Source organism: Amblyomma americanum, chromosome 8 (assembly GCF_052857255.1).
Source record: "Amblyomma americanum isolate KBUSLIRL-KWMA chromosome 8, ASM5285725v1, whole genome shotgun sequence".
NCBI classification, from domain to species: Eukaryota; Metazoa; Arthropoda; class Arachnida; order Ixodida; family Ixodidae; genus Amblyomma; species Amblyomma americanum.
Window position 1 is genome coordinate 41,735,466 of NC_135504.1, and position 11,637 is coordinate 41,747,102.

The 11,637-nt window shown below is 49.6% G+C and overlaps 1 pseudogene; it reads left to right on the forward strand.

Annotated features, from left to right (window-relative positions):
* Positions 1-11,227: 11,227 nt before the first annotated feature.
* LOC144102885 (U2 spliceosomal RNA) lies at positions 11,228-11,324 on the forward strand (annotated as a pseudogene).
* Positions 11,325-11,637: the final 313 nt, after the last annotated feature.

Genomic DNA, 11,637 nt, shown 5'->3' on the forward strand with positions numbered 1-11,637 from the left:
ATATGTGCGAAAAAAAAAAGTTTCACCACGCGGGATTTGAACCCACGCACCTGCCGCTGCATGTCGAGTTTCTGGAGCGCCGCGTTAGAGCACACGACCACAGAACAGCGAAAAATACGCTCAGCCTTGTGGCGCCATCTAGTTTTTAGGACGGGTAACTATTTCTGTCAACAAACATACGCTCTGCTTAAGCCTAGAAGGGGCACAATCGTCACTCTAAATAAAAAATAAAGCAAATATTTCACTCATACGTCTTCATATAGGCGAGGTGAGACCAAGCGAGAAATGGGTGCGCCATTTATTGCCAGTGAACGCAACAAATAAGGCAGTAACAACGAGGAATCCAGTCCGAAGCGAGTGGTCCAGCTTGGAAGCGCGCCGCCTTATTTGCCTCCGTGGGAATGCTACCTCCTCCTCACCGCGGCATAAATATGTCCCGTACCGATCGAGCTTTCCGCTGGGTATTTAGGCCGAATCACTGCCGCGGCCGCGGATTCCCCTTGTTCTCGCCGCCGAATGTCGAAGCGTGAGACGAGCGCTCACAGAGGCTTGGCCCGCCTTGTCGTCTGCTCTTTTGGTCCGTCGTGTAGATGCTGTCGCCGGCCAGACCCGGCCGGGCCACGCACGGTCGACCCCACGTGACCGGTCCGCAGGCCAGTCCGTGGCCCGCCGTCTGGATACACCTTTAGCGGGAAAACGCGCAACGCCGGGCGTTTCCCGCGTGCCGCTTCCCGCCCAAGCCGGTTTTTCTCCCGCGGACAGCCTGCTCTCCCGTCCCGCGGAGCGATGGGTTCGGTACCTATTTTTCCCGTGCCGGTGATTAAGGACAGCCAATGGGCGCCGACCGTGAACCGTGACGTCGGTCCCAGTACAGTGACCCCGTCGGCGGAGGCTGCGCGCGTCCGGCCGGCCGGCCCCGGCCGGCTGGGGCACTCGGCGGCTGCTTTGCCAGGGCGACGGGAGGGGAGCTAGCAGGGTGCGCTTTCCAGTCTTCTCTAGTGTCACGTGACTATCCCCTTCTCTTTCTGCTCGTTCGGGTCCTCCCTCACGCCTCCTCTCTCCACATTCCAAGACAACCGCAGCGAGAAAACGCGCGTAGTGTGAGCGTCATTCCGAGGAGCTGCGAGGCAGCGTCGACGTTGACGCTGTGCCGGCGCGGGAAGCTTCCCGCTAGTGTGAGCGCGCCTTAAGGCTATGACGCGATAGCTAATGGTTTAACGCCCATACATGCAGAATTGGTCTTTCTCTACTTAACTTTCACAGATACCTGAGAGTCCTCATACCACTCCTGGTGCAGTGGTTAAGCGGTGCACCAATGGCCCGGGATGGCAGGTGCTTCCACTGGTAGAACTTGTGCGATCCAGGTCGCTCTTCCCGAGCGGCGAATCATTAATTTAACTGTCACCTGCCACGGTGGACATTTAGCTCAATGAAACGTAGGCAGATTGTGATGACTTCTCAAGGCCACCTGACCCAGGTGGCCCACCTGCTTCCTAGGTTGACTTGGGACCACCTGTCTGATCAATGCCCGTGGTATTTTGCTCATAAAGCTGTCAACACCGACGCCGGATTTTCTTGCGAATGGGGCCTTTAACTCTATCCCGTTAATAAGGGTAATATGATAGTTTTCTAGCTGGAAGAATCTAAGAGTTATTTTTTTCCCGAGGTGTTTACTGTCGAATACGAAGGTTTTTTTTTGTATTCTAAAGTTTCTTTAAGATGTTTTTCTTTTTGGAGACAAGCATATTAGTAACTTTTGTGAAAATTTTATTTCAATACTAATATTTGCGAATTAGATTTTCAAAGACGTAACACACATAAAAGAAGCCCAGAAGAGTGGCGAATCGGGCTAGTTGACGCACGCTTGACATTTTTGTCAGCGCTCGTCCATGTATGTTCCTTCTTTGACGGTGCTCTTTTAGCGCTTTCGGATGATGATTAAGGAATATCTGTCAAAAAATAGTGTAATTGCATTCACAATTGACGTATTTCATTAAGTTGCGAAACTCATAGTTTCGCAGCCAGAAAAGCACGACAACCCACAGAATACGGCCATTTTTCCACTGTAGGGAGAGGCACGTACCGTCCCGTCTATTCCTCGTCTAGTAGTTTCACACCACCGCACTACTCTCCACGGTTGCCGGATGAACCAGAACATTTGAACCAGAAGAAGACCTTACGATGCGAGACCGTGATACCACGTCTCCCACTTCAGTCTCACCAACCTCGTGCTCAAAGCACTTAAGACAAGACACCCCAGTCACGAAATAAGATTCACGTTTTATTGCGTACTCACACACAGCTTGAAAGCAGCCTTTCTACCATTCCGTTTTTAATCTGGACCGCACTCAACATACACACGAAAAGAACTTCGCGAGCGTGTGGGAACACCTTCATTCCGGCTAAATGTCTGCTTGTTACGTTAAAAAAAAAGGCACGTGACACGATGCAACCAACTGAACAAGGCACTAATGAGATGATATCTCGGCCACACCTATGAGTTGAAGAAGGCTGCTTCTCGAAGCGGGCAGAAATACACAAACACGTATCAACTCATACACACGCACACATGCTAGTCAGTTTAACCTAAAAAAACAGTAATGAATAAAATGCTTAGTCGTCAGCTCAAAGACTGCTCCCCTTTTTGCACCAGAGAGGACTGTTTTCGCAGCTGTTCGCGATGGGAGACACTTTGGCGTGACTGGTTCGCTATGCCAACTTTTCCCCGCGTTCTATCAACTTTCCGGGAAAAAAACAACAGTTGATGTTACATGAAGGAAGACAACGCGAGGTCCGTTCACGTTGTGGCAGGATATTCTTGTGTCAAGCACACGCACGTTACTGTTAAGAAATAAAGCGATTGGTTATACAACACCAAAAGCTTGATCACAGTGCGGCGTCCGAAATCAGAACGATTTAGCCTGTCTTTACCAATGCAGCTTCAGCGTGACGTCATGTATAAAGTGCGCACGCCAGTCGCATCATAAACAGAGTGAACACCCCTGTTTCCAAGCAAGGCAGGAAAGGCTACCGATAAAGTGATAGCGCAGCACTAAAACGTTGTCCGATTTCGAAGACGTGTGAAGGCACAAGACTTACGGTGTCCAATAACTCCCTAAAGTTCGCTTAGCCGAAGTCATCTCCTTTAGAAAATGGTTAAATGATCGGCACGTTAGTCGAGATCATACGAATCGTGTTATACGAGAAGAAAATGCGATGAAGGGTTACCGCCGGCATATCTCATTTCTTCTTCCAAAACGCAAGATTCAAGCGACTACTCGTCCTGCAGGGAACCGCGTTGCTCCGTCCACATGAAGCGCAATTCCGTCTTCACCAGCAAAAATATAAACCTGTGCTCGAAGGTAAACGCTTCGCAGCGGAGGCGCATTTTCTTACGCCGGGCACCTTCAGAGAGCAGCTACACTCTTCCTTCAGAACAATAGCGACCTACTCAAGGAATGTCGAGGACGGAACTGGCTGTTGTGAGAGGAAGGTTTAAGCCCCCCGATACATCTGTGTCAAGGATCGCAGGTATTGGTTAAGTGCTTAAGAGCGAAGTTAACGACGTAGGAAAGTGCCGCTATCCAGAGCGGTGACACCACTCCTTGAATCTTGCGGGGCTCTCCATGGTGACTCGTCGAGGGTGATTTCATTAGCTGTTCCGGGATAGCGTGACATCTTGCGGGGTGCCGGAATGCTGATTCTCCTGGTGACTCTGCTAGATGTTGATGTATTGCCGCACTAGGCTCGATATCTCTTGATCTTGCAAAGACAATGGGTCTAGTATTTAGAAAGGTCACAATGCCGCTGGATATACAATAAACGAAACACAGCCAGGCCTCCATGGCGACAACAGGAGCTTCGTTACGAGCACTCGACTATATGACATACACATGGCCCAGGATCAACGTCTCGTTCCAATGGCAGCGCAAGAGGTAAATTGTTCATTGTGTTAAACTAGGTTTCTTCTGCACAAGTGGAGATCCAGCAGGCAAAAAAGCTCACAATGCAATAATCCATGAAGAAATTATTTTGGTAAACACACCAACAAGAGTTGAGGCTGGTGCGCCCACTTGGCCGTAGAAATAGCGCGGTCACCTGCGCGTAGCTCCAAGAGTCTGAGAGCGAAATGAAATAAATCCATGCGCTCACAAACAACGACACAGTGGGGACACAGCGCTTACTCGCAACTACAAGAATTTTTATTCAGAGGCTTCTATATATAAAACAAACACCAAAACAAACCCTGAGTAATCGCACGCCACATGCCGAACGATGATGCCCTCGGTGTCCAAGTATTAAAAAATACAAGCATGGAAATATGAACCAGCTGGTTCATGATAAAGATGAGAAAGGAAAGGACAAAACAATCGTTGTGGTGTACGTCTCTCTTCTCGTATTTGTCGTTTTTGAGTGGTTCTCCTCTTATTTATTAGCGTGTTCGCAGCAGTATCAGTAACATTGGCTTCAGTCGAAAAGCAGCTTCAGATGAGTGGTTAACTCGACGCGTCATTACTATGATGATTATGTCAACATCTCCTTCCCATCTCATTATTTGATGCCACCTTCGATTCAAGGAGATCAGGAAAGTAAAATGTAGCAATTAGTCCAATTGAATATAACCTTCTTGAGACCAATTTCATCAAAACCATTTAAAATGATGGTGATTATACATTTTTAAGGCGCAAGGGCATCTACGGCCAAAGAGCGCCATGGCACAAGGTATTCTTCGATTACACAAGATGGGGCCTAAGACCCGTTTCCCAAGCATGAGTATTCAAAAACCTATCTCGTGCTCCTAGCAGTGATCAAAGCATTTATTTTGTCTCTATCCTGAGCTTGGAGCATAATAGCCTTGGTTTCTTATACGCCATAAACCTAACACGACATGACACGCAACATTTATTTTGTTAGATGGGTGGCCTTGAGACCATACTAGAAAGGCGCGTGAGCTGCCACAGCTTCGCGTGAAGTCAGGTTCACGCGATAAGAAAACTGCAACGCGTTTTCCACAATCCAAATGGCGAGAGAAATGTGAAAAAAATATTTGATAATGGCCTAGCCTGTTAGGCCAGGATATACGTAGCGAAAGCACGGTGGCATCTGGTTCGGAGAAGTTAATATATCAAAGGCGCGCATTCACTACATCCGCATTTATGCACGGATAAACCTTGATCCATCGTTGAGCTGGCACGCTCCCCGATAGTTTCCCTCCCTTTTTCACTTTGTTGGCAAGCACCTTGAGGTTTCACCTAGAGCGTCGGAATCATAGCCCGAGCAGGGATTCGGCGAGCCTCAGCGAAGCACTACCGGCGCCACACTACATAGTTCGGCCCAAGAACAGAACAGGAAGGAGCTCACGTTGAGACCTGGTTTCACGGTTGCCGCGAACCTGAAACACATTTTGAAAGAGCCGCTTCATTGTTCCAGCAAACACACACTCAAACACATGTTGAAGACTTCCTTGTGCACCACTGTTTGCGCACTGCTCTTTTGATGTACTACGTTGCTGTGAAGCACCGCTTTTGTACTCCCTCATGGGCCTTAACGCTGTTGCACTCACTCCCTTCATCCGATACAGCTGTGGTTTGGCCGTACACTGAGACCGACACAAATACTGCCTCTTCCTTTTCATCAGGAGTGATTATTACCAGCGCACGCTATTTTTAACACGCCTTCGAAGATACTGAATGAGCTAGGCACGTTTATCGGCACAGAAAATACGAACAGCCTAGAAATCCCTGCCCGAAAGGATTCTAGTATACTTGAGCGGTATTGTCTGTACGCCCATAGGCCAAAGAGGTCGCGCTCCCCGTGGAGCACAAATTAGCCATAAACCCCTGCAATGCAAGCGACGAAAAAAGCACAAGACCTTAAATAGAGGCAACAAGGCTCGTTCCTGAACAGTTTGTCTTTTTAATGCAATGAGGAAAAAAATAAAGACACATGAGGTAAAGCAGTATCAACAGATCAAAATAAAAACCACTGTGCAAGCCTGGAGAGAGCTTTCAAATCTCTTGTCGATAAAACGCAGTACTGCGGTAACGCGTGCCAGCTGAGCACATGCTGACACTGCACAAAATATGGGAAGAAGAAATGACATCATTCGCACACAGGAGGAACACGCCCCCCTCATCAAAAAACTAAAATAACAGCATCTTCAAACAGCATAGTTGGTAAAAGCCACGTATGATGGATATGTACTCTGCAATATTTAACCGCCATGGTCTAAGCTGGATGATGTCCCATGGAATGACATGAGATAAATAAATGAAATTTGCTCCCGCCACAAGCTCTGTGTCAAAGATGCTGATGCTAATGATACAACCACACATCGTACAAAAGGAGCGCAATAAAATCCGAACACCACTGACAGGCGAAATAGCTCATACAGAGAGTGAAGGTGAAGGCACACAGGAGACCCTGCAGCCATGTCTTGTGAAAGACGTCAAGTTGTGCCGAAACTAAAGCGCACCGCGGTTCCCAGTTACACGCAGATTGGTGCTACGTATGCAAATCTGCATGACAGGGCTGCACATGTAGTTCCTCTTTTTTCCCCTGTGCGGCTGCGCTGTCGAAGCGTGTTTTATTTCTTTAGTGACGCGGCTTTTTCAATCCGATGAACGTCGTCATAGTGCAGTCTGGTGAGCATGGTGCATTTGGAACAAAGTCATCGTCCTCAACGTGCCGCCTTTCACCCGGCAATCTGTGTCGCCAACATCGAATCCAAGTCACACGGCGCTTATAGTGATCAGCCAAGTAGTGCGCATGCACAGTTTCTAGCAACGGCAGCCGCCTTGACAGCCATGAAATCGATTCTTGAGCGCAGCCACTTGCGTCGACGTCGGAAACGATACACAGCGACCGTAGACGCAACACCTCGGCGGTGCCGAGTTCGCTGCAGATCGCACTCAGGGGTAGGTTTGGAGCCCAGAGGGTCAGTGAACACAAGTTCTCACTCGAACTGAGCGATGAGATGAACGATCGGTCATGGGAGCAAGTCATGGTTCTTCCAGGCCAGGACAATCGCATACGCACCAAGTTACACTCCTGCAAGAATCTGTAGCACCGCAGACCGTAATAAGAATACAGCGTAAGCCTCTGCAGCCTTGTTCCACGGTGCAAAGCGGAGACCGTGTTTCTGTTTATGGCAGTAAAGGGCAGCGAACACACTGGGCACTCCATAGAAGGAGAGATCTTGCCGTCACAGGCGCGGACATCTAGCTCTTCAAGCATTGCGCAGGAAGAGGCAAGGTGTTGGAGAGACGCGTCCGTCTGCAGGCTGCACTGCGCAAGGGCGATGGCTCTCAGCAGAGGAAGGGCTTCCGATGGGAATATCTGCCATAACTCCGTTCCCCACTCGAAATGAACCAAGCTCAGGTTCAGCTCAGTCAGGTTGTTGCATGAGCGCAGAAACCTGTTCAAAGGCGAAGAGCACGCCGGGCTGGCGTAATCCCTGCGAAGGCCAGCATTCAAATGATCAGAGGGAGTGAGCAAGACGAACGTCAGCGACCGCAGCCGCTGCAACCACGATCGATCGGCTACTTGTGCTAGCTGCGTTAGTTGGTTGGGGACACATTCGGCGCAGAAGACCACCTCCTCTTCCGGAACTGCTAGCTCTTCCGAAGCAATAACGTCCTTCAGGAGTACGCGCGTGCAAGAGACGACCGGATGCATGCGATAAGTGACGTTCCCGAAAATGGCAGAAATCATCCATAGGGCTGGCAGTGGAACATGAGAATGCAGCGCCATAACAAGAAAATAATCTACATTTTCCGAGAACCCCTGTCCAGAGTAGGCGAAGCTTTCCAGCATGCAGAGCGAATCATTCAGGCACCACCAGGCGGCTAGTGCGTCAAAATTGTCTCCGTGGAGTGCGTGGACATGTAGGTGTTTCAGATTCACGCAGCGTTTTTGGAATCTCCTGAGGAGGTAACAGCTTGCATAGTCGTCGACGATTTCTACGTACATTTGTCGTAATGTTGGCACGACGTCAGTCTCCGAGGCGCCGATATCGTCGAACCTTTCTCCGTAGGTTTCCTCTTTAAAAAGCGACCACTCCAGCCGGATGAGCGAGAACACCGATGTAGTGAGGATGTCGAAAAGGCGCCGGGGACTTACAATGCAGTTCACGCAGTACAGTTCCGCAAGGTGTACACACACAGATACTGCCTGGAATACCTTTTCAGGAGCAGCCATCAAGCAATCGGTGAGACGCAGAATCATGACAGAACGTGCATCATAACGCTGTAGGTGTTGTAGCAGGGCAGACGCATCCGAGTGACGGCTCAACATAACTGCTCGGCTTAGTGTCGGCATGAGACACACATCCCAGTGGACCACATCGCTCTCTAGTAGGGCTTGCAGTGACTCGACGTCGAGGTAAACCACAATGCTCACCCACACATCGACGGGAAGAAAGAAGTGTTCGGTCTCGGACAAGGGTTCAGCCATATTTGCCCAAAAGCAGCCCGTCAAACAGAGTTGTAACTGGAATGGCTGACTGGATGTCGAACTGTACCGCCTGTGCCGGCAACTGGCTGTTGAACGCTGTAAGTGCGCTGTGTTTCGAATGCAGGGTGGTTATAGGCAAAGAGTAGCCCAACACGCGTATTTACGCCGTCGACGTCAATGGCTAGCCTCAGTTGATGATAATGCATAGAAGGGAGTGGCCCTTAATCTGAAAACAATAATCTTTCGGTCACAACGAAGATCCAGTGCCCTACATGCGAAAAGATCTGTTTGTAGAAGCTTTGATAACATAATCTGACTGCGCCTGCTTACTGCATGCACACATGACGGAAATAAACTCCATGACAGCATATTTTGAAAACTAACGTGGCAAGGTAGCAAGCATGCGACGACGCAGAGCGCAATCTGTCGCTCGTTGCGCAGACCGTCGTTTTCTGTACCCTTCGCACTGCTTTCTCGGTGGACCATGAACACGCGTGCGCTTAAAGCCACTGTTGCCGTCCAGTGATCCCACATGCTTTACATCGGGTATCCTCTGCACTAATTCGTTTCGGTGCCCGCAGCTGCTAGTAATGGCGGCAAGGGAAGGCGAGCGGTGGAGGTCGCCTTCTCAAATATCTGCCAAGCATTTCCTTGAGTGTCTGACGAGCACGTTGTATTCACTAAGATAGACCTTAAACCTCTCAGTTGCTCCTTTCAACTTTCTGTCAAGATAAGTTGCGAAGCTGCAGACGAGCTTCAGTGGAAATTGCTGTGAAGGCACACCACGCCGGTCAAAAAATGGTTAACGTCTTAACATAGTTAAAGTTAAACTGAGCAGGACGCGCGAAAGCACTTGATGCAACACCGCTTCAAAGAGCGCTGCACCACTAGACGCGGCACGAGTAGCGCTCGTTCATCGCCGCTGCGTGGTTGCTCGCATGATTCCGGCGCCGATGCTTCTCGAGTGTCAGGAGCGGGGACGGCTTAGCGCTCCGGCAACGCAAAACGATGAGTGCGGTTCCTGGAGTAAAAGCGGAGGGTAGTCCCAGAGAGGATCCGCGAGAAGAGGCAACTGCGCGAGGGGTCAACTAGCCTGCCTCATTTTTCTGACCCCTCTCGTATCGGCATTGCTTCAGCTGCGGCAGAGATGGTGAGCGTGGAGCGGAGAAAGGGGGCGGGGGGCATTTCTTCCGCATGGCGCGGGGAGTAGGGGGTGCCGGTTCCGCACGTTGATGGAGCAGCCGCAAAAGGTCTCCGCCGCTTGCGCGTAAAAAGTTGAGGCATCGCATATAACCCCGGTTTTTCAGCTTCGTTTGCGAAGTAGTGCTTCCGCTCTATAATATTGCCTACCATCATTCCCGACCCTTCTGCAAACTTCCTGGAGCCGTTCCTTGTGCTTTTTTATTTTACTTTATTTCAGCACCCAATGACACTGCTACGTTAACCATGCTAGCTGCTGGCTTTGTGCTCAATCCAATTCCCAAGTTGACTTCGGAAGACGATAAAATTTTTACCTTAGCTGAAGCTTCTATAAATGGCTGTCACTAGTAATAGCGTGACTCACAGTGATCTGACACCGACACCGGACCTACAGGTCGCCTAACAACCGAATGGTCCGGGCACTACATTCGTGTGCGCACTGTATTTGCTCTCCTGTCATCAGGCGTAATTAGTGAGCAAAATGCAGAGGATGGCTTTAGTGTGGTCCGTTGAGATTAAACGAGGCCTTCTTACTCCATACTAAGCTAGATCACCATTGTAGCTCACTAGTTTTGGTGCTCAGCTGCTTTTATGTATTGAACTTCCAAGGTGTGACCACACAGATAATGACGGAATCGGGGAGTGGGGGCTCTAGGTCCAGCGCACTAAAATTTAGCCTGGTTAACCTCAACTGCCATGGTTCAGGGCAGCTTAATGGAGAAAGCACGTGACCTTCGGAGTCTCTCCTCCTAGAACAGCTACGGGAGGCGACGGCCAATTGTCGCTGAAGCCGGGCGCTGGAAACGTGGAAGGCTGACAGTGGCGCTCGACTTGTTAGCACTGCCTTACGGGATGACAATAATGTCGCGAGCGCTCTCTCTTTCTTCTCGCTAAACCGCTTGACTTTCATCATCGCCAAAAATCTTTCAACTTGAGTATCTTGCCCCATTATGGCATTTTTTACTCTTCTTGTTCAACTTTTGACACTGCGCAGAGGTTTCTAAAAGTCGACATTCGATCTTTTTGGCATCTTTCGGTGAGCCCTATCACACTGATATTCAGTTGGTGAATTTAGTCATCACTATTAGCAAAGCTGATTACACTGGAGGGCTGTTAGAGCCTCTTCTACACCCCTGCAGCGGCCACCCTACATCTCCGCAGAGGTTGAAAGAAACAGTCCAGCATATACAATGCAGGCTGTATTTTAAGCTATGTCATGTGAATTTATTTTTCCTCGCGCATGACTCCAGGACTCCCAAGTGCTGCTGTAGCTTTGAAGGCCTTTCTGCACGGTGTAGGAATGAGTGCTGTGAGGCTGTCACATGTGATAGGAAGTTTGAAATAGAAGTATGAACTAAAGAAGTTTGGAGAAGGCGACGAGGATAACGATAAGCATCACGTGTGTTAAGCCAGGAATAACGAAGATGAAGAAGTGATATGGGAGGTGGGAAGAGATAATTTGTGAAGAGAAGGCGATGACGAAAAGGATGACGTGTACCAACGCCAAGGTTATAAGAACGCGAGGGATAGCGTGGCACGGGAAGGTATGATACGGGTCCTCTTTGGGCCCAAGATATTAAACTTAATTTTGGAATGTGGCGGAGTACTTGAAGCTTGCTTCACCTCAGCCACAGGTTAGCCCGGTATTGCACTGCCTCCGGGATTGGCCCGGGATATAGTAGCGCGCGTCTTTTCTTTCAATATTTGATCCCCCATTTTTCAACTCACCTACTTTCAGCACGTGGCAACGATTGTGGCCCAGCTTGAGGCAGTGAACCAGTCCAGGCACTTTCGTTTCGATTCTTCCTCACAACAACAGCCGCAGGAACGTGGCACATAGAAGTGGAGGTTCCGGCGGGTCAGGAACTCCTCGGATGGAAGAGAGCAACGCCGGCTACTGCTCCGGTGAGCTCGAGTTCTACGGCGTCGCACCGTGTACTTTCTGCCTTTCCTGAGCTCCTTCCGGGGACCACCTGCTACGGC